The following is a 23,353-nucleotide window of genomic DNA, read 5'->3' as shown; positions in this document are numbered from 1 at the left end:
GTGGGAGGAATAGTGCCCCATCATCGGTGTCAGTGGGAGGAATAGTGCCCCATCATCGGTGTCAGTGGGAGGAATAGTGCCCCATCATCGGTGTCAGTGGGAGGAATAGTGCCCCATCATCGGTGTCAGTGGGAGGAATAGTGCCCCATCATCGGTGTCAGTGGGAGGAATAGTGCCCCATCATTGGTATCAGTGGGAGGAATAGTGCCCCATCATTGGTATCAGTGGGAGGAATAGTGCCCCATCATCGGTATCAGTGGGAGGAATAGTGCCCCATCATCGGTGTCAGTGGGAGGAATAGTGCCCCATCATTGGTATTAGTGGCAGGAATAGTGCCCCATCATTGGTATCAGTGGGGGGAATAGTGCCCCATCATTGGTATCAGTGGGAGGAATAGTGCCCCATCATTGGTATTAGTGGCAGGAATAGTGCCCCATCATTGGTGTCAGTGGGGGGAATAGGTGCCCCATCATTGGTATCAGTGGGAGGAATAGTGCCCCATCATTGGTATCAGTGGGAGGAATAGTGCCCCATCATTGGTGTCAGTGGGAGGAATAGTGCTCCATCATCGGTGTCAGTGGGAGGAATAGTGCCCCATCATCGGTGTCAGTGGGAGGAATAGTGCCCCATCATCGGTGTCAGTGGGAGGAATAGTGCCCCATCATCGGTATCAGTGGGAGGAATAGTGCCCCATCATCGGTGTCAGTGGGAGGAATAGTGCTCCATCATTGGTATTAGTGGCAGGAATAGTGCCCCATCATTGGTGTCAGTGGGGGGAATAGTGCCCCATCATTGGTGTCAGTGGGAGGAATAGTGCCCCATCATTGGTATTAGTGGCGGGAATAGTGCCCCATCATTGGTGTCAGTGGGGGGAATAGGTGCCCCATCATTGGTATCAGTGGGAGGAATAGTTCCCCATCATTAGTATCAGTGGGAGGAATAGTGCCCCATCATTGGTATCAGTGGGAGGAATAGTGCCCCATCATCGGTGTCAGTGGGAGGAATAGTGCCCCATCATCGGTGTCAGTGGGATGAATAGTGCCCCATCATTGGTATCAGTGGGAGGAATAGTGCCCCATCATCGGTGTCAGTGGGAGGAATAGTGCCCCATCATTGGTATTAGTGGCAGGAATAGTGCCCCATCATTAGTATCAGTGGGGGGAATAGGTGCCCCATCATTGGTATCAGTGGGAGGAATAGTTCCCCATCATTGGTATCAGTGGGAGGAATAGTGCCCCATCATTGGTATCAGTGGGAGGAATAGTGCCCCATCATTGGTGTCAGTGGGAGGAATAGTGCCCCATCATTGGTATCAGTGGCGGGAATAGTGCCCCATCATTAGTATCAGTGGGGGGAATAGTGCCCCATCATTGGTGTCTGTGGGAGGAATAGTGCCCCATCATTGGTGTCTGTGGGAGGAATAGTGCCCCATCATTGGTATCAGTGGGGGGAATAGTGCCCCATCATTAGTATCAGTAAGGGGAATAGTGCCCCATCATTGGTGTCTGTGGGAGGAATAGTGCCCCATCATTGGTGTCAGTGGGAGGAATAGTGCCCCATCATTGGTGTCAGTGGGAGGAATGGTGTCCCATCATTGGTGTCAGTGGGGGGGGAATAGTGCCCCATCGTTGGTGTCAGTGGGGGGGAGGAATAGTGCCCCATCGTTGGTGTCAGTGGGGGGGAGGAATAGTGCCCCATCGTTGGTGTCAGTGGGGGGGAGGAATAGTGCCCCATCGTTGGTGTCAGTGGGGGGGAGGAATAGTGCCCCATCGTTGGTGTCAGTGGGGGGGAGGAATAGTGCCCCATCGTTGGTGTCAGTGGGGGGGAGGAATAGTGCCCCATCATTGGTGTCAGTGAGAGGAATAGTGCTCCATCATTGGTATCAGTGATGCGGCACTATTCCTCCCACTGACACAAATGACACTTGCTGACCCTGTTCTAGTATGGTGCTGCTGCAGCCAGCATATGTGGTTGCAGCAGCACCTCTACACGACACACTTACCTGCTGCTCCTGCACTCGATTTTCACGGGGCCGCTCGGCTCCGCCCCCTCGCTGGTGATTGGCCGCCTGTGTGCCTTTCCTGAGCTACAGTTCTGGCGGCCAATCACCGGTGAGGAGGCGGAGTCGAGCAGCCGCGCGAACATCCAGTGGCCGAACCGAAGGAGCAGCCGCGCTTCCTGGACCGGATCGTCGTGGGACCGGAGCCAGGTAGGAAACACCAGGCCCTGCCCACCCCTGTACTTAGTGTCCCTTCTGTTGGAATCGGGGGGGGCGGTGGCGGCACTGCGCCGCCCCCCTAAAAAGTGTCAGTATGCCGTATACCGGCGTATAAGACGACCCCCGACTTTTGAGTAGATTTTCAAGGGTCAAAAAGTCGTCTTATACGCCGGCAAATACGTATATATTTTGTTTAGCCAAATTAGTTAACAAACATGGATGTTTGTTTAAGAAAATAACGTATGCTGGAATGTTATTGTTTCAGTTGAATAAATCTATTTAAATTGTTATTATTAAGGTAATGATTATTTTTCTCCTTCCTATGTACAACAGAAAAGTTGTCCAAATATGAATGATTAAACTAATAAACTGGGGATGAAAAAACTAATATGAAAAGTTATTCTAAAAATCTTCATCTACTTGCATATTAAAGTTATACCAGCAAGAATTAGTCTTTATGTAGAAAAGTAGGATTTAAATCAAGCCTTACTGACTAGTGATTTAAAATGTGATTTAAATCAGTTTGATTTAAATCAAATCCACCCTGACACTAAGTGACTCCAGGTTCATTGGTGCATACTGTATTAAATGTTTATGTGTAAAGAGTTTATGGAAATAGTTATACAAGTAAATAAATGAAGCAGTCAAATAAAACTGAAGGCCGTTTCAGAGCTGTGGATGAAAACTCAGCTGGCTGCGTGGCGACTCAATGTCTTTTTACTTAATGACCCCACTGTATTTAGAAAGGTTGAAAACACCTTACACCATTATTTTATTGTAAATGTCCCTGAGGACACATCTCCAACTACCAATTGGGCAGCACATAAAGCAACAATTCGCAGCAAATTAATATAGATAGCTTCAAGGGCCAAACGGGAGCGGGAACTGACTATACATCAGCAGGAGGACGAGGTACGCAGACTTTTGGGGGAACAGAAAAAGTACCCTTGTATAGACATTAGACATAAAATAGATGCAGCAAGGGCAGCACTTCACCTTAGCTTAACCACAAAAGCCCAAAAATATAACGCTGGTCAAAGCATTGTTATTATACGCAAGGGGACAAACCCCACACTTTACTTGTGCGGAAACGTTCTCCACATATCTACTCCCCTGCCTTACCGAAACAGCGTCTAAGTAATGGATGCCGGCCCCAGATTTCCCAGCTGGTCGTGTGAGAATTCTTCAATTTCCATTCCAAACTTTATGCCAAGCCTGACCCACTTCAAAAACCTCAGGTTGACAGATTTGTTTGGAATCTTTCCCTTCCGCGAGCAACCAACGATCATAAAGAGTTAATGGAGCAGGAATTTGCAGAGGGAGAAGTGACAATTGGTATTAAAGGCACCAGGACCAAATGGCTTTTCTGGCCACTATTATGAAAAATACTCTGAGATCTTCGTAAATATATGTGCTTGTGAGCTACTATGGTGTATTAAATAAATAAATAAAATTATATATTTACTAGTGCTGTGGTTCACTGACACTTTTACACATACCCATATGACTGTGCAATAATAACTAATATATAATATTAAATTTGTGTCGCGCTCCACTGTGAGTAAATAAATTATTATTATTGTGAATAAATAATTATTATTTTGAAAAAATCAATATTTAAATACAAGTGATAGATCTTATTGTATTTTAAAAAATACAATAAGGTTCATCACTTGTATTTAAATATTGATTTTTTTTAAATAATAATTATTTATGCACAATACTCTGAGATCTTGACACCCCACTTATGCTCCTTCTTTAATGAAATTTCGTCGTGGCACCCCACTTTTTTGTTATGAAAATAATGCATTTATACAAGTTATACCCAAATCAGGCAAGGATCATGGGGACACTGCAAATTACAATACAATCTCCCTTATAATGTAGATCTCAACATAATGACCAAGATACTGGCAAATAGGCTGAATACATTCCTCTCTAGATACATTCATCTAGATCAAGTGGCGTTTGTCCCAAATAGGCAAGCGCCTGACCAAAAGAGGCGATTAGTGGATATTATCTCGGCATCTAATTCCAACTGGGATAGTAGGGGACAGCAGAAAGGTATGCTATTATCCCTTGACCTTCACAAGCCACCTGATTCCCTTTCCTGGGAATCTCTCTTTTGTACCGTGGAATGTTGAGTTTGGCAAGAACATCCTCACAATAGTTTAAATGTTATACATCAAACCAATAGCCAGACTGTCGGTCAAGGGATATGGCTCTGACTACCTCCCTATTTATTTATTTCAGGTACTTATATAGCGCTGTCAATTTACACAGTGCTTTACATATATATTGTACATTCACATCAATCCCTAGCCCTCAAGGGGCATACAATCTAAGGTCCCTAACTTACATTCATACACACACTAGGGCCAATTTAGACAAGATCCAATTAACCTACCAGCATGTCTTTAGAGTTTGGGAGTAAACCGGAGTACCCAGAGGAAACCCACTCCAGGGAGGTGGTGCCGTGGCTGGGATTCAAACCAACAACCCTTGTACTACCAGGTGGAAGTGCTAACCATTTAGACACTGGGCTACTCAATATTCATGAGGCATTTGGCAGGGTTGCCTCCTGTCACCCATCCTATTCATTTTGGCATTGGAGCTCCTAGCTATTAAACTAAGGAATAACTCAGATATTCAGGGAATACCATGCAGAGATAGGGAGCACAAATGTGCTCTATTTGCTAATGACCTTCTAATGCCAATAACATCTCCAACCACTTCTATACCCAATCTGTACAGCAAATGAACAAATTTTATCTCAGGCCTGAAGGTTAACTATGCAAAATCTCTAGCCCTCAATTTAACTTTGGATGACCACACAGTCCATTCCCTCCAACAAAGCTTTCCATGTAAATGGAAAGCGAACGCACTCCAATTTTTGGGAATATATTTGACCCCTTCTATAGATACCTTATATCACATGAACTACTCCTCCCTTATATAAGAAACTACAGGATGATCTTACCAGATGGACTTCTAGTCCCTCCATCGTGGTTCAGCAGGGTGTACTCTGTGAAGATGAACATTTTGCCTAGAATCTTATGCCTATTCTGCAACTTACCGATAACATAAACATGCCTGATCTACGACTCTGCCAACATAAGATACTAAATTTTATCTGGGAGGACAAAGGATCCAGACTGAACAGATGTAGAGTTTTCACCCCAAAACTGAAGGGACTTCTGGCAGTCCCAGACTTGTTTAAATATTTTTATGCAGCACAATTAACACCACTGATTCGCTTCCATTCCCAACATGCTAACTCTTTGTGGATGCAGTTGGAATCTTCCCATCTTCCATCCAGCTGAGTTAGCTGAGGCTGAAGGCCAGGGACAGACCTGGAATTCTGTGCCTAACACTATCTTTTTCCCTTGGTTTATGGAATAGATTAGCGAAAAGATATGGTTTAAATCACCCCACACCCCTCTAGCACCTTTGTTGGGCAACCCAATGTTCCCTCTGGGTCCCAGTCCTTTCAATTTTGAATGGTGAACCAATAAAGGATTTATTTGTCTCGCAGATTTATACAACCTCCTGAACACTTTTAAACACACCAGTGATCTGACTTCCTCAACTCCTATGGCGTACTTATGTATGACCTTAGACAAACATACTGGACACACATCTGAGTGTAATCCCCTCCAGGTTAGTTAGGTAAGGTTTTGTTAGACAGTACTGAGTAGCAGCCTGGGGAGTAGTTAGCCTGGGGAGAAGGTAGTGAGGTTACCTCAGGACAGGCTGGGAGGCTCTAACAGGTCAGGGCTTTTGAAACCCTCCCACCACTCCAGAAACCTGAGAGCTTTCTGGAGGAGGGGTGGAGGAGGAGAGGAAGCCTAGATCTGAATATTTGAGGAAGCCTAGATCTGAATATTTGAGGGACCCTGGCCAATCCCCTGGCAGGTGGTCAGGCATGGTGTCCAGGTCAACCCTCAAAAGTGGCAGAGCCTGTACAGCAGGAGCAGTGTGTGTCGGGTGGAAGATGGAGTGAGAGGCTGGAGTGAGGAGCCTGGGAGGGGGGCCTACATCCAGGCAGGTGCTGGAGAAGAGGATCTCCACTGTGCCATCGTCTCCAAGGGAGGTCTTCCTGAGCAGCAGGGAAGGACCTAGCCCAGCAAAAGGTCTGAAGGCATCCACCAACCGACTAAGCTATCAGGAGGGGACAGTGCCAGTAATCTTATACCCCCTGGGCCTGATAAGGGGAGAGGACAGTCAGGTGGAAAACCCAATTAGCTTCTCATCTGGAGCTGCTGTGCTGAATTGGCAGTTTCTGTGGCCCCTTACCCAGGGTATACCCTCAGTGCAGCTGGGTGAAGAGGAGGATTCATCTGATGTCAGAGAAGGTACACCAGAGAACTGGAATGCTCTTAAAGCAGAGGGGTTTTTTTTCCACATCTGTACATAGTTGCTAAGGCATTTGTCCTCAAATTTGCAGTTTCCTTGGGCATCCCACAAACCCCTCAACCCCATCCAAGTTCTAAACCCCTTAATAAAATCACAAAACCAAGCTCAAGGACTGCTTACTGACTCTGAGTGCAAAGTGTGGAAGAAGATGCGTGTTGCCTGGCTATGCAGAGCTTTAGGGGGATCCAAAACTCAGCGGCTCCTTTGATGGGGACACTTGTTGTAAGGGGTCACTGATGGGGACACATGATGTAAGGGGGCACTCTGATGACTCTCGCTGGAGGGGTGGTGAACTGCAGTATGCTGAGATGGCACTCTATGCTGCTGAGCCCTACTTCAATTCTCTGGATACTGGAATATCCACTGTACACAGGCCATGTTCCTGCACTGACCTAACCTGAACACGAGCTATTTACAGGGACTCTCCATGCGCTGTTAACTCCCCCTGACAAGCAGAGTCTGTGTCCATCACATACCACTCTCTCCAAGGAGTCTGAATGGCGCAAGCACCTTAATTTATAGAGCCCCACACCAAGAGGTTACCACAAGTTGCAGCCTCCAATCAGACAGCTGCAACCTCTGTGACAACTACGGAGATTTTAAGGACTCCACTCTGTCTGTATAGTGACACGGCGCCTATAGAATGGAGGAAAACCTGCACCTGGCTACACGTACAGTATATGACTTGCATTTGTCTGTGCTGAAATGGACTGAGACTGAGAACACAGCATGCAGTGATGGAAAAAAATATCCAGCCATTCACTGACTTTTGTTGCTGTATTGAATTAAAATGCCCCCCCCCCCCCCCCCCCCCGTGAAGGAAATCTTCTATTGCCTGGCTTCCAATATGAATAGCATGGACTGGAAGTTGCAAAACACATCTTGACATGTATATCTATTTATCTGATCTTTATCTTTCTATCTATTGATCAATCCATTAAAGTAATTGTAAAGTTAAAGAAATTTAGAAAAAGAAAAAATAACTGTGGTATACTTACTGTACTGGCTTTTCACAGAGCAGCCTCGATCCTCTTCTCAGGTACCCAGCCAGCGCTCCTGAAACCTTCCCCTTGCTGAGTGTCCCTCATAGCAAGCTGCTTACTATGGGGGAACTCATGCAGGCTCACTACCGAACCACGCTCTGTATGTCTAATTGCCAATGGCTCTCGCTGCTGCCTCTGAGCCAATGAGGAGAGAGAGAGAGAGAGAGAGAAGCGGGTATGCTTCTTGTGCATGTCGCTGGATCGAGGTTGGGCTGCACACAGAAGGATTTTTACTATAATGTATAAAATGCATTAAGGTAAAAGAACCTTCTGCCTTTATAACCACTTTAATCTATATGTCTATCATATATTTCACTCATGACAGAAAACATTAACTGACTCTAACAGCATGAGAGTCCAACACATGAAAAATGAATTAGAAAACTAGGTGCATGTCCAAAAGAAGAAGTTCAGGGATAAATCTTTGGAGCCTGCCAGCCTGGTTACGTTCCTGGAAATAGAATGCAGATGTAACTTGTTTGGTGATTCCACTGAGAATAATTAGGATCACTCTGTATGTATACTGTGAAGTCATACAGTGCGCAAAACAAGATGATTACATAATTGTGGTCACTAATGGGACTCCAAGGAATGGTGCCTCTGCACTGCCTCCCTGTAGACCTGATGGAGCTCAGTAATTACAAGGATCAAGTAGATACACCTGACAACAAAATCAGAAACAAAGGTAAAAAGGAAAAGAATACAGGATGACATGGAGGAGTTTTAAACAATATATATGTCTGATCCTAAATGTGCTGAATGCCAACTGTTTTTGATATGGCAGAACTCCAGCCAAAAAATAGCAAGATAAAGATGAATAGCCCATTGAAAAGTAAAATAAATAAACAGCTTTTGTTGCAATATTCACTTTCAATCCAGAGCCCTCCCCTGATGTATTTTTTTCAACCATAAGATACCCTCAGCCTGATGGCCATTATCATGTAACCCACTTGTTCTAAGCTTAGACTAGGTTCTCCAAACTTTTCAGTACAAGGGCAATATTATATGGTTTACACAAATTTGCATGCTGAAAAGAATCCACATAAGGGTCCCCCTGTCAGGGCACTGTCCGCAGCAGAGGTGCATGAAGACCTGGAATTCCTGCCAGTACTTTGCATGGCCGCAGAAATGCACGCTGGCACAGAGGCAGACTGACAACTCATGGGGCTGCCGGGCAATAGGAGATCATGGGGCCCCTGTGTCCTCGCCCACACTCAAACCACACCCAAAAAAGCCTATGAAAGGTACCAGGGGCATTTCATGGGGCCCCCTACTGACCCTCAGGCAGTGCTTGAATGGTCAGTCCGCCCCTGTGTTGGCACACAGGTGCATGCCAGAACGTGCATTGGTGCAAAACTATGCACACTTTCAGCCCAGTTTGGGAACAAATGGCCTTTATAAGGAAGCCAGTCTCTCTCTACAGTTGCTGGTTGATCTTTGACCCTCCAGTGCATTTCTCCCTGTCAATGGCGTCCCGAGGCAGGTGCCGGAGGGTGCGGTCCGCACTGGGTGAAACCGACTGCACGGGGTGACACCGGACCCGCTCCACAAAAAGGTAAGTTGTAAAGTAAGCCGACGATCCCCACAGGATGGATCTGATCCATCCTGCGAGGATCGTAGGCTCTCTTTACAACTTACCTTTTCTTGGAGAAGGTCTGGTGTCACCCTGTATAGGTTGCATGCCGACGATTCTGCAGGGATCGTAGGGATGCAACCTATATGGGGTGAGACCGGACCCGCTCCAAGAAAAGGTAAGTTGTAAAGAAAGCTGACGATCCCCGCAGAATGGATTGGATCTGCGGATTGAGCATAATGGATCGGAGTCCGATCCATTATGCTCAATCCGCAGATCCGATCCATTGTGCAGGGATCGTCGGAGGGGGTGTCATCAAGTGTTACCGCACTGCGTGACACCAACCCTAGGGATGCCCCTGGTCACTGTGTTCCCTTGCATCTGTGAATTCCTGTTACTGATTGTCCCTGGACCTGTCTTCTGCCTGCCTCCTGACCTGATCCTGGTTTGTCCAACAGATCTTCTGATCTGCTCTCCTGAGTATGACCCAGTCTATCCTCCTGACTACGCTTGTTCTTGTTCTCACCTAGTACCTGACCTTGGCTTTGAACCAACTCCTTTCCTGTTCTCTGTCCTACTGAAGACCTGCTACTTCTCACCACCTGTCAGCAGACTCCACTCCAAAGTATCAGCTGTACTCCCAGTCAGAACATCTCTACAAGCATTCTAGCAGGCGACCCATGCTTCTTTGGGCCTGACTCCTCCTTTTCCACCTTCACGGTTGAACTGACCACCAGCACAAAGGGGGGAAAGTTACAATGACCACCAGCACAAAGGGACAAAATTCCACTGACCACCAGAACAAGGGGCAAAGTTCCAATGACCACTAGCACAAGGGGGCAAAGTTCCAATGACCACCAGCACAAGGGGGCAAAGTTACAATGACCACCGGCACAAGGGGGCAAAGTTACAATGACCACCGGCACAAGGGGGCAAAGTTACAATGACCACCGGCACAAGGGGGCAAAGTTACAATGACCACCGGCACAAGGGGGCAAAGTTACAATGACCACCGGCACAAGGGGGCAAAGTTCCACTGACCACCGGCACAAGGGGGCAAAGTTCCACTGACCACCGGCACAAGGGGGCAAAGTTCCACTGACCACCGGCACAAGGGGGCAAAGTTCCACTGACCACCGGCACAAGGGGGCAAAGTTCCACTGACCACCGGCACAAGGGGGCAAAGTTCCACTGACCACCGGCACAAGGGGGCAAAGTTCCACTGACCACCGGCACAAGGGGGCAAAGTTCCACTGACCACCGGCACAAGGGGGCAAAGTTCCACTGACCACCGGCACAAGGGGGCAAAGTTCCACTGACCACCGGCACAAGGGGGCAAAGTTCCACTGACCACCGGCACAAGGGGGCAAAGTTCCACTGACCACCGGCACAAGGGGGCAAAGTTACAATGACCACCGGCACAAGGGGGCAAAGTTCCACTGACCACCGGCACAAGGGGGCAAAGTTACAATGACCACCGGCACAAGGGGGCAAAGTTACAATGACCACCGGCACAAGGGGGCAAAGTTACACTGACCACCGGCACAAGGGGGCAAAGTTACACTGACCACCGGCACAAGGGGGCAATGTTCCACTGACCACCGGCACAAGGGGGCAATGTTCCACTGACCACCGGCACAAGGGGGCAATGTTCCACTGACCACCGGCACAAGGGGGCAATGTTCCACTGACCACCGGCACAAGGGGGCAATGTTCCACTGACCACCGGCACAAGGGGGCAATGTTCCACTGACCACCGGCACAAGGGGGCAATGTTCCACTGACCACCGGCACAAGGGGGCAATGTTCCACTGACCACCGGCACAAGGGGGCAATGTTCCACTGACCACCGGCACAAGGGGGCAATGTTCCACTGACCACCGGCACAAGGGGGCAATGTTCCACTGACCACCGGCACAAGGGGGCAATGTTCCACTGACCACCGGCACAAGGGGGCAATGTTCCACTGACCACCGGCACAAGGGGGCAATGTTCCACTGACCACCGGCACAAGGGGGCAATGTTCCACTGACCACCGGCACAAGGGGGCAATGTTCCACTGACCACCGGCACAAGGGGGCAATGTTCCACTGACCACCAGCACAAGGGGGCAATGTTCCACTGACCACCAGCACAAGGGGGCAATGTTCCACTGACCACCAGCACAAGGGGGCAATGTTCCACTGACCACCAGCACAAGGGGGCAATGTTCCACTGACCACCAGCACAAGGGGGCAATGTTCCACTGACCACCAGCACAAGGGGGCAATGTTCCACTGACCACCAGCACAAGGGGGCAATGTTCCACTGACCACCAGCACAAGGGGGCAATGTTCCACTGACCACCAGCACAGAGGGGCAATGTTCCACTGACCACCAGCACAGAGGGGCAATGTTCCACTGACCACCAGCACAGAGGGGCAATGTTCCACTGACCACAGCACAAAAGGGCAATGTTCCACTGACCACCAGCTTTTGGCCTACTCTGAAAAAGGCATGACAGTCCAGTGATCCCAGTCCAAGTAAATATATATATAGTTTTCTTGGCAGCGCACCGACTGGACAAGTCACAGCTAATGAGTCGCAGCTCATGATGTCATCGCCTGGTGCTGCTACTCCTTTCCAAGCATGCGCATTGGCTCCTATGTGTGCGTTATCCGATGCTCGGCTGCTGGGGCGACTTGGCCAGTGTGCCGACAGTAAGGGCTCTGCATGCCCGCTGCGGCACGCGTGCCATAGGTTTGTCACCACTGGTCTAGGAGAAACCTAAGAAAGCTAAAGTATAAGTTCAGCTAAACTAGTTGCAGCTCGGTTCCACAAAATTGAAATAGACACACCTGCTTATGGCAGGGTGGCTACACTCTCTCCCTGCCAAGGGAGGTGATGTCCCCAAAGTCTGCAAAAAAAAATGTACGCCAGAGAGTGCATGTACTGGCAAGTTTGGATACGGAGAATTGAAAGGGAAAGATGAGTAAAATGTTTCAAATTACTTGTTGTGTTTCACATAGAAAGAACAACAACCAGGTACATACAATATTCCACCCTGTCCCTAACTAATTGAATACATTATTAATACAAAATCCACAATACAGAATGCATTGTCTTGAATGTAGTCCTTCCTTTCCTGTAAAAGAAGACGGCAGAGAGCAACATGCATAGTCACAGAAGAGGATAAAACCCCATTCCCGAGAGAATGACACCATATCCTAACTCTTAGTACTTTACTGCCACCCTTAGCAGAACTTGGTATAGGCCATAATTTGTAAAAATTCTAATTTGATTGCAGGATGATCACTGCAAAAAAACCAACGTGCCCAGGGCCGTCTTAATAGCATCATGGGCCCCTAGGCAATGTAATGCACTGGGGCCCCTACCAGCCACCTTCATCTTACACGCCTACTCTGGAAGCAAAGGGGCAGAGTACGGAGGGGGGGGGGGGGGTCAGGAGGGCAAAGTACAGGTTCGAGGCCACTGCCCATGACACAGTGATCCCAGGTAAAAAGAATGACTGTCCTGGCAGATCCATGACAGTTGGCAAGTATGATGTACTGCAAAATTATCATGGGGCCCTCATGCACCTGGGGCCCTAGGGCAGTGCCCAAAGGTACCCATGCAATAGGACAGCCCTAAACATGCCCACTAAGTTTTGGTACCTGTGTTAATCTCTAACACCCAAATGTAACAGTTTTTAAAAAGTCTAGTTTTTGATGCATTACATTTTTGGGCCACAGAATGGACACTCTTGGGTTTCGAAGGTTAACATATTGTCTGTCACAAAAAAAAAAAAAAAAGTTTGGCTAGTCATTAGGGAGGGATTTGTCTCTTACTGTCTCTGTACCCCCAAAGTCCAGTAGGCACATGCTTAATTTTAGAGATTCGACACATAATTACTGGCTAAAGATTTCCTGTTGGTGCTGTTACTACAAAAACAGGCTCCTCCTTGGTTTCAAACTTTAAAAATAAATCAGAGCAATAACTTTCTCTTAGCCACATACAGTATGGATGACTAAGGGCCTATTCATAAACAGGTTTCAAACAGCTCAAACATAGACTCACCAACAGTCCAAAACAAAGGCCTGGTCTGTGCACATTTCGGCACGGTACCATTTTTTTATTTTATTTACTTTACCTTATTTATTTATTATGCACTACCACGTTTGTCACTTTTTTCTTTGCCTTATGTGTGTGTTTTTCACGGATGGAGGGTGTGGGTCCTCGGGCCTACCCTGAAGTCTAGGGGGAGGATGTGTGGCCATACGGTTCCTTCCTCCCCTGATCCCTAGGAGGCTCTTCTTCGGGAGAGCCTCCTCGCCTAGTACTGGATGTCCGGCTTTGGCTGGGCATAGGGAACAGTGGTCCACCAGGCCTTTTGGCCAGGAGGACCAATTGGGAACCTTGTCCCCGTCAGGAGCTTCGTGCCCCGGGGGATCAGGGTAAGCGGTCCAAGCCCCTTTAGGGGTAGGACACAGCACACCCCTAAGTGCACTTTTTCGTGTGGTGTTTTGCACTTGCACTTTTTTTGTGAACACTTACGGGTTTTTTCGTTATAGTTGCACGTTTGCGGACTTAAAAAAAAAAAAAAAAAAGTAAGTGAAATCACTTCCTACGAAGGGAATATCATGGCCAACCCGATAACCAAGGGCCATGTCTTCCTCCCTTTCCTTCACACTTTCACACATCTGGCCAGAAACTCACCTCCTCCACTCTGGATGAAGGAACACAGGGGGCACCTTTGGACAGCAGCATGGGGGGAGGGGAATGTTAGGTGTACTATCAGATTTAGATACACTAACAAATTGTAGGCAAACTCTTTGTAAGCAGTTACAGCAGTGGTCCCCAAACTGCGGCCCAGGGGCCAGATGTGGCCCTTTGCTTGCCTTTATCTGGCCCTTGGGGCACTATTCCTTGCAGACAGAAACAATGGGGCACCATTCCCTCTACTAACACCAATCAAGGGGCACTATTCCTCCCGCTAACACAGCGATGTGGCACTATTCCTCCCACTAATACCAATAATGGGACACTATTCCTCCCATTAACACAGTGATGGGATGCTATTCCTCCCACAAACACAGCGATGGGGCACTATTCCTCCCACTGGCACCAACAATGGGGCATTTTCCTCCCACTAATACCAACGAGGAAAATGCCCCATGTGCATTTAAAAATCTCTCAAAGCTTGTCCCCCAAAAAGAAGCAGGAGCTTCATTTGGGGCAACAGAATGCATAAAGCAGCCTTTGGAAGTGAATGGGCTGCCCCATGCGCGGCTTGCAGAAATGTGTGTAAATTGCACTTTAAAAAACCTCGACCAGGAATGGGTCTGAACAGGGCCTTATAGTGTGAACAAGGCACATAAGAGAGCAATTTTTTTGTGCCCCTTAGGGCTCCATGTACACGGGCATTTGGAAAACTCTTCTGAACAATGGAAACTGACTGATGGAAAATGTAGGTTAAAAAACGTCAGTTTAGCCGCATTTGCATACTGCATTTATGCACGTTTATGTTTAGAAGCATTTTTAAAAGATAACATCAGAAGACCTTCCCAAATGCCCAGAATGCACTGAAAAATAGCAAGTAATTAACTATTTCAGACATTTTGAGAGGAATAGAGAGAGCAGAAGCAGAGAGAGCAGTATGTGTTGAGATGACCTGTCTTTTCTGGTTGTATTCACTATGGATCCCATCATGAGCATAATGCGGCGCGTTCTACCATTGTTTCCTTCACGCGAAACCTGGAACTGACTGTGCTGGTGTACATTTGAATACATGCTGGTCCATTTGAATACATGGAAAAGCTTTGCATGCATTTCTGATGATGAAGAAAGGTTCTGGACAGCATCTGGATATGAAACAGTTAAAAACCGCTTCTAAACGCAAATGCTTATAAACGCAGTTAACCGCGTTTACAAGCATTTGGTGTTTAAAAAGCCGGTAAAATCTACTCCTGAACGCAAGTTTGGTGCATTAAAAAAAACGACTGTAAACTCAACTGCCTGTAAACGACTGTAAACGATGATGTGTACATGGATACATAGGAAAACATTAGGGGGAGTTCAGGGGCTGCTGAAAAAAACTCAGAAAAGTTCCTGAACTTCAGTTTATCAGCTGCAGTGTACATGAGCCCTTAAAGTAAAAAGCATAGCTGGATGAGGTACTTCTGTCCCTAGGTGGTAATACTGCTGTGCAGGGGCAGACTGACCATTTGGAAACTCGGGCACTGCCCAAGGGCCCGTGGTCAGTAGGGGGCCCCATGAGATGCCCCTGGTACCTTTTTCATAGGTTTTTTTGAGTTTGGGCAAGGACACAGGGGCCCCATGATCCCCTATTGCCCGGGGGCCCCATGAGTTGTCAGTCCGCCCCTGCTGCTGTGCTATAGTTGTAAAAGAACTGTAGCCCTCCCCAGGGTGTCATTAATTAGAGCTGAGATATGCTAACAGCCTGCAGTGTTTAGTTTGTGGTATTGTTGTGTGTAGCAGACAGTCTGATATGTTAATGAGATGCAGCAGACATCAAACCACATACAATACACAGACAGACCCAACACACAGCTCAGAGTGTGAATGGATGGCTAGATGATGTGTGATGTCCAATGATCTCTACATCCCAGAGCAAACTCCATATACATCCATTATATCCCACAGGAAGGGTTTTATAAGATCATGTATTGCTGGTTTCAACCCTTCCACTGCCAGAGCAGTTTTTTGCTTTTTTGCATTTGTTATTATTATTATTATACAGGATTTATTATACAGGATTGTATAGTTAGATTAGATTGTAAGCTCCAAGGAGCAGGGCCCCCCTATCCCTCTTGTATTGAACTGTATTGTTGCTGTATTGTCTCCCGTTATATTGTAAAGCGCTGAGCAAACTGTTGGAGTTATATAAATCCTGTATAATAATAACAGTAATAGTAATTATTATTCTTCAGGATTTATATAGCAGCAACAGTCTACTCAGCACTTTACAACATAAGGGCAGACAGTACAATTGCTGTCACAATCTAAGCACATAAGTTTAAAGTGTAACGCCATACAATCCTACCGCCCCCCCCTCCAATCCCAGCTGTACTTACCTCCCTCCGTGGGTGATGAGCTGTCAGTGGCCATGCAGCCGGTGTAGCGAGTCCCTGCTCTTCTCCCTTCATCCTCTTTCTGCAGCGCTTCCAGGACAGATCATAGTGATTCTGATTCATCAGCGCCGGGATACAGTATCACTCTGATCTGTCCCGTAAGCAGAAAGAAAGAGAGAGGGAGAAGAGTAGGGACTCGCTACACCGGCTGCATGGCCACTGCCAGCTCATCACCCATGGAGGTAAGTACAGGGAGGGGGGTGTACAATGTTAGGTCCCCTTTTTTTCTGACAATGTGAACTAACCCTTTAAAAGATCATATTAGACCTGAAGATTATGTAAACCCCCAAAACATTAAATATTTTCTGAAAGCAGAGAATAAAATGGTGATGGTTCCAATTTTTTAATCATGTGATCAAGTGATATTTATAATATTTTAGGGCACACAAAGACAATATATTACCCAGTTTTTTGGGTTAATTATAAAAGATGAGGTTGCAGTGATTAAATAGATACCAAACATGTCAAGCTTTTGAATTACATGCGTCTGTGAAATGGCAACACATGCCTATACATTCCACCATGGTACCCTAGATTTTCCATAGGCAAAGCTTTAAAAGCCCCTACGGGTCATCAGTGTAGAGTAAACAATGACTAGTGGGCCTAGAGTTATTGCTCTCACTCCAGCATGCTCTGTGTTATGTACCATGTGTGCTACAACAATTTTCCAACGTAGGTGCCCCTGACGCATGTGTTTACATTTTTTTATGCATGTGCATGGGGGCAGGTGCAACAGTTTTGTGGAGGTACTTTTAAGTGCATGTGTGTAACTTTATTTTTTTTTATTTTTTGTTCATAAAAACGTCATTTGGCTGGACTGGTCTACAATATATTGGCTGTCAGACACATTGGGGTTTATTTACTAAAGCTGGAGAGTCCAAAATCAGACTCCCTTCTGCATAGAAACCAATCAGCTTCCAGGTTTCATTGCCAAAGCTTCATTGAACAAGCTGAGGTTAAAAGCTGATTGGTTTCTATGCAGAAGGGAGTCTGATTTTGGACTCTCCAGCTTTAGTAAATAAACACCATTGTTTCCAAAGACTTCTACTGTGAAGAGGGAGCAGTAAGCCATAACCACTGTGCAGCAAAGTAAGACCTGAAGCTAACTAATGTAATGAACGCACATGGTCACCCCTATGTACATGTGCATTTGAAAACTGCAGAAAACTCCAATAAAATACAATTTTAATACACATTGCTAACAATATTTTATATCAAGTCCACAAAAATTAGAAGACTGTAGATTCCCCTCATTTTCTGGAGGAGGGGAGCAGCAATAGGGACTATATGGACAGACATTCTGGGACCTCGGACCACCAACCCATGTCTGCAGGAAGCTTTGTATCAGGAGGATGCATGGAGGTGACAACAGACATCTGTACAGGATTGGTCAGTGATGTATACCATCCATCTCCAGGAGGATATACAGGCCTGAGAGCTGAGTACACATCACTGAGCCCAGGAGACCTGTTTGTACAATGCCGACTCTACTGAGATGTCCCTGGTTATATACCGATCTATCTATCTATCTATCTATCCATTATCTATCTATCTATCTATCTATCTATCTATCTATCTATCTATCTATCAATCTATCCATTATCTATCTCTCTCTCTCTCTCTCTCTCTGTCTGTCTGTCTGTCTGTCTGTCTGTCAATCTATCCATTATCTATCTGTCTATTAATCTATCTATCTATCTATCTATCTATCTATCTATCTATCTATCAATCTATCCATTATCTATCTCTCTCTCTCTCTCTCTCTCTCTCTCTGTCTGTCTGTCTGTCTGTCTGTCAATCTATCCATTATCTATCTGTCTATTAATCTATCTATCTATCTATCTATCTATCTATCTATAAGATAAAGTTTAAAAAAGTTGATCCTGCCAGAAATCTTGTCATCTGATAACCTCCCCCTGTGCAGCACTGTTATCAGTTACATTGTTATCAGCTCTCTTGGATGACTACAGAACCTGTTATGGTCAGGGTTCTATAGTACTGTCTGTTTTTTGTTGTTCTGATAGTATACAGTGAGTGTTGCCACCCTAGGACTGTTTTGTATCTACCTCTGTACATACACTCTTATCAGTTTCAGTAATAGCAACTGTAACCATTATCAAGTCTAAATCCTGAGACAAATCTCTCACCTTAAAAATTCTTTGTATATCTGTGATTGATCCAGAGGATTTCCTCCATGCTGCTGATAAAGGGTACCCACTGTATAATAGTTTTAGGTCATTTTTAGTTTAGTTTTTATATTAAGATTTTGTATGTTATTTTTTCTATATATAGTAAACCTTGAATCCAGATTTGACCCATGCAGTATGTCCTTTTTTCCACTAGATGTCACCCCTCTTCCAGGTGGAAAGAGGATTGGCATCAGCCAACCCACTTCCTATAAGGCCAGACTGTCATGGACCCACCCATGGCGGAATCATGCCATCCTCAGAATCCTACTGCACTGAATGGCACACAAGTCATTACATGGGTGCTGTTCATTGCAGGAGTAAGCCACCACCATCAATAAAGGGAAGGGAACATTGACTTCACTGGACCAGCCAGAAGATCCTTTAGAAATGGATCTTCTGGATGTCATTCCATCCACCACTGGACATAAGCAAAATATGGTGAATTTCCAAATACAGGTGAGAATGAGTCTCTTCCCTTCCTCCTGCAGTGCAGTCCCATATGAAAGAAAAATATATTTGAAATACTACAATTCTGGCCACATTCAATATATTTATATATATATATATATATATATATATATATATATATATATATACTGTTTGTTGAAATGCGTTACAAAATATATGAAAAATATTTTTAAAAATCAATTTCAAATACACTGTATGTCTTTAAAAATACAAATCTACATTTTTGGAATGCATTTACAAATATATGTAAAAATATATGGTGAAATTACCTTTTTATATGTTAAAAAAAACCTGAAGAATATATTTAATATATATATTTTTTTAAAAATATTTTTCATATATTTTGTAATATGTAAAAAATGCATTTCAACACACACACACACACACACATATATATATATATTAGATTGTAAGCTCCAAGGAGCAGGGCCCTCGAACCCCTCGTGTATTGTATTGTATTGTTACTGTACTGTCGTGTACTGTCTCCCTTTATAATGTACAGCTCTGAGCAAACCGTTGGCACTATATAAATACTGTATAATAATAATAATATTATATATATATATATATTTATTGAAATATATTTTGAAATATATTGAATATGGCCAAAATTGTAGTATTTCAAATATATGTCAATTTATTTGGGAAGAATATTTTTAAAATTTGTTTCAAATATATTTTTCTTCCATGCGGGGTGCTGGGTGCTCGCTGTCACATGGCAACAGAGGAGAGTGCTCTGCCCAATGTAATCTCCATTCACACAGACCTGAAACCTACATAGAGATTCTACTCCTCACTCTGCTGGGGGTGGGGGGCAGGGAAACCTAAATGTGGGGGGAGGGGCAGTTAATTAATGCCTTCTCCAACTTTACCTTAAGGGCTTGTTGGCACAGGAGGTGGTAAAAGCAAGCGGATGGGCCACTGTTTTACCACCCCTGACTGCCCATTTAAACAAGGGTACACAGTCACTGAGGACTGTACACATGCCTGAAAAGGCTGATCCCCCGTACTGCGACCATGTTCATTGCACACGGTTACAGAGCAGTTGCAGAGAAGCCCTATTTGCAGTTGTTCTACCTTTTAAGGGTTAAAACAGGCAGTGACGAGATGACATACCACCTTCAAGCCACCTGTCAGATGCCCTCTGAAAAGCGATTTGCAGGGGCTGCCGAGTGTGGCAACTCCCAACTGCACAGAACTCCAAGAATCTTTATAGCCGACTTCTATTGGTCTGGTGTGTCTCGATGTAAATGTCCATACAAGACATCCGGAGGAAATGCTGGGGAACTGACATTCACTATAGTATTTGGTATTATATACAGTGATCACCGTGATCTTCCAGGTCCTGTGTGAGCTGCTCTTCCACTGAACACAGGGGGTTGCTCGCTTGCGCTGCACACAGGGGCGGACTGACCATTTGGAAACTCGGGCACTGCCCAAGGGCCCGGGGTCAGTAGGGGGCCCCATGAGATGCCCCTGGTACCTTATTCATAGGCCTTTTTGAGTTTGGGCAAGGACACAGGGGCCCCATGATCCCCTATTGCCCGGGGGCCCCATGAGTTGTCAGTCCGCCCCTGGCTGCACATCTACCACTCATACAACGCCTTGTATTTTTTAAATTAAATACAAGGCATTTTGTTACTGGACAAGGTGGAGATTGTGACATCACTGTACCTCCTCTACACCTCATCCAATCAGGGAATGCCTTGAAGTCATTGAAAAAAAAAAATATAGGTGTTATATGAATGTTGGAGGTGCCAAACGACTGACCCTCCCCCCATGTTCAGTGGAGAAGTCGCTCACACAGGACCCAGATGATTGCAGCGATCACTGTATGTAGCACTGAATACTATCATGATTGGGAGCTTCCAGGTAGTAGATATCCGTACTTACATTGCACAAACTGGACCGATGTAACTATGCCATTAACCTGCTGCTGCCCGCGTAACACATATGTGTGGGCTGACAATGTTTCTGCACTCAGAGCATGCTCACTGCAGACTCCCAGCACAGAGACTGAGCTGTCAAAGACAGCTCTCACTCCTCACTCCCCACTAATGATCAGTAGGAGGTGGGTCCAGCTCCAGATCATGTGACCACTGTGACAGCCAATCACCAAGCCTTCCTGTCCCCCCTGGTGTTTAGAACATTTTGAAGTGATACTAGGTTTTGGCAGAAAGAGGTTAACCCCTTGACTCCAACCGTACGCAAATATGCAGCTTCTCGGCGGCTGGGCCTTGACGCCGAGTGTCCACATGTTTGCGTACCATTTGAAAACACATATGTGCTGAGAGCACCCCTGCACGCTCACAGCACATATGTCGGTGTCTCATGGAAAGGTCCTGATCTCCCCTTGCGATCAGGACCTGTTCTGATCATATGACCGCTGTGACAGCGAATCATGGCAGTCACATGACCCTAAAACCCCGCCTGCCTCCTGGCGTCTGAAACCCCTTAAAGGGCCGGGAGGCGCCGATGTGAAGAGCTTAACATAGAACTAAAACCACATTTTTTATTTTTTCATTTTGGATAACGTAAGGCCCCTTCCACATGGGTGGGCCGATTGGACCCTCCATTATGTCCGTTTACACCTGCCTACAACCAATCCAATGGATATCAGATGAAAGTCGGGTGTAAACAGACAGGCGGCACTTTTACCTCCGACCACCCATAAAGAACAGGGGAGCGGACACGTACCAGCCATGTGCTTGCTCAGTGGGGATTAGGGGACAGATTCCCCGCTGAGTTGGCGGAGTCCAAACCGTGTGGAAGGGGCCTAAGTCTAGCTTCACATCTATGCAGTTTGCGTTTGATGCTTTTCTGCACTGCTTTTTGCACATGTGTTTTTTATACATGCATCAAAAACGCTCTACATGCTTTTCTGCAGCATCTCCATTGAAGTCTATAGAACAAAAAATGCAACGTTTTGCATTTAAAAAAGTCCCTGACCCTTTCCAAAAAACGCAGACATGTGACCCTGTCCCATAGGAAATCATGTTAAATGGACTGCTGTGCGTTTCTGCAACATGCAACGGAAAATGCTTAGGTATGAACCTTGACTAAGCCTGGGTTCACATATATGCAGTGCGGTATATCGAATGTGATTCGCACAGGAACCGCACCGCATTCCTGTGCAAATCACGATACTTTTTGTATGTCTCTAATCTCACGGCACTCGCACCAAAAAGGTGCAGGACCCTTTTTTTTTGTCCGCACTAGAATCGGATGGCATGGGTATTCACACCGATCTGATTCTGCACATCGCACCGCGTTTTGCGGACCGCTTTTGGGGTGTTGTTAACTTAACATACACACCTGCAACGGTTCGCATTCTGATGGGGTGTGGAATTCGCACACAAAGCGCTGAGAATTCCACACCACATCAGTGTGAACCAGGGCTGAGGGAGGGTTATAACTCCTGTCAGATTTTTCTTAATATCTGTGTCCCACTTGGGAGACTTCCCTTCACTTCCTGTCCCATAGCCAAAACAGGAAGTGAGAGGAAATCCTTCCAAAGTGAGGGAATTCCAGGGTGTCACCTGAACTAGTGCTACCAATAGAAGATTTCCACACTATTAGGCCTCATTCACAGCTGAGCGTAGCAGGAACTCGCATTCCCACTTGTGTTTTTTTTTTTTGTGTGTGTTTTTCAAGCATTTCCGCTTGTCGCACATAATTCAGTTCAAGCGCTTGAATGGGCTGCCCTACGTGCAATAAATGCCCTGAGGACGCTCCAGAACCTTTTTTTGGAGCAGCATGTTTTTAGCGTTTTGTAGTGCACTAGCTGCGTGTCAAAGCACATGTTTGCTGCCCACACTTGGCTCGGCCTTCACAGTTAATGGCACCGCAAACGCAGCGTGTTTCTGGAACGCCCAGAAAGATGCACATTTTCTGTGTGCTTTGTCACTCATTCCAGAGACGTCAGACGCAAATGGAGCCGTACTGTTCTGGTGACAACCCAAAATCTGGGATTTTCTTTCCCTTTTCAATGATAACAATAAACAGGACAACTAGAGGGGGTGAATCTCCCTAATGGGGGCATGGGGAGCAATAACAAAAACTGGGGTCCTCCATCCAAAATAAAAAAAAAAAGTTTTGCCTATAGTCCTACTTTAGGCTAGGTTCACACCTATGCAGTTTGCGTTTGACCCATTACTGCATTGCGTTTTTGCACCTGCGTTTTTGATGCATTTTTTGTTGTTGTTGCTAGGCAAATTTAAGACGTAAAATGCATCAATAACGCAGCAAAAACGCACTTCATGTTTTTCCGCAGCATTTCCAGTCTATAGAAACCACAACTTTTTGCATTAAGAAAA

This window comes from Staurois parvus, unplaced genomic scaffold (assembly GCF_062004578.1).
Source record: "Staurois parvus isolate SC_StPar_1 unplaced genomic scaffold, SC_StPar_1.0 ptg000662l, whole genome shotgun sequence".
NCBI lineage: Eukaryota > Metazoa > Chordata > Amphibia > Anura > Ranidae > Staurois > Staurois parvus.
Note: the sequence above shows the minus strand (reverse complement) of the source record.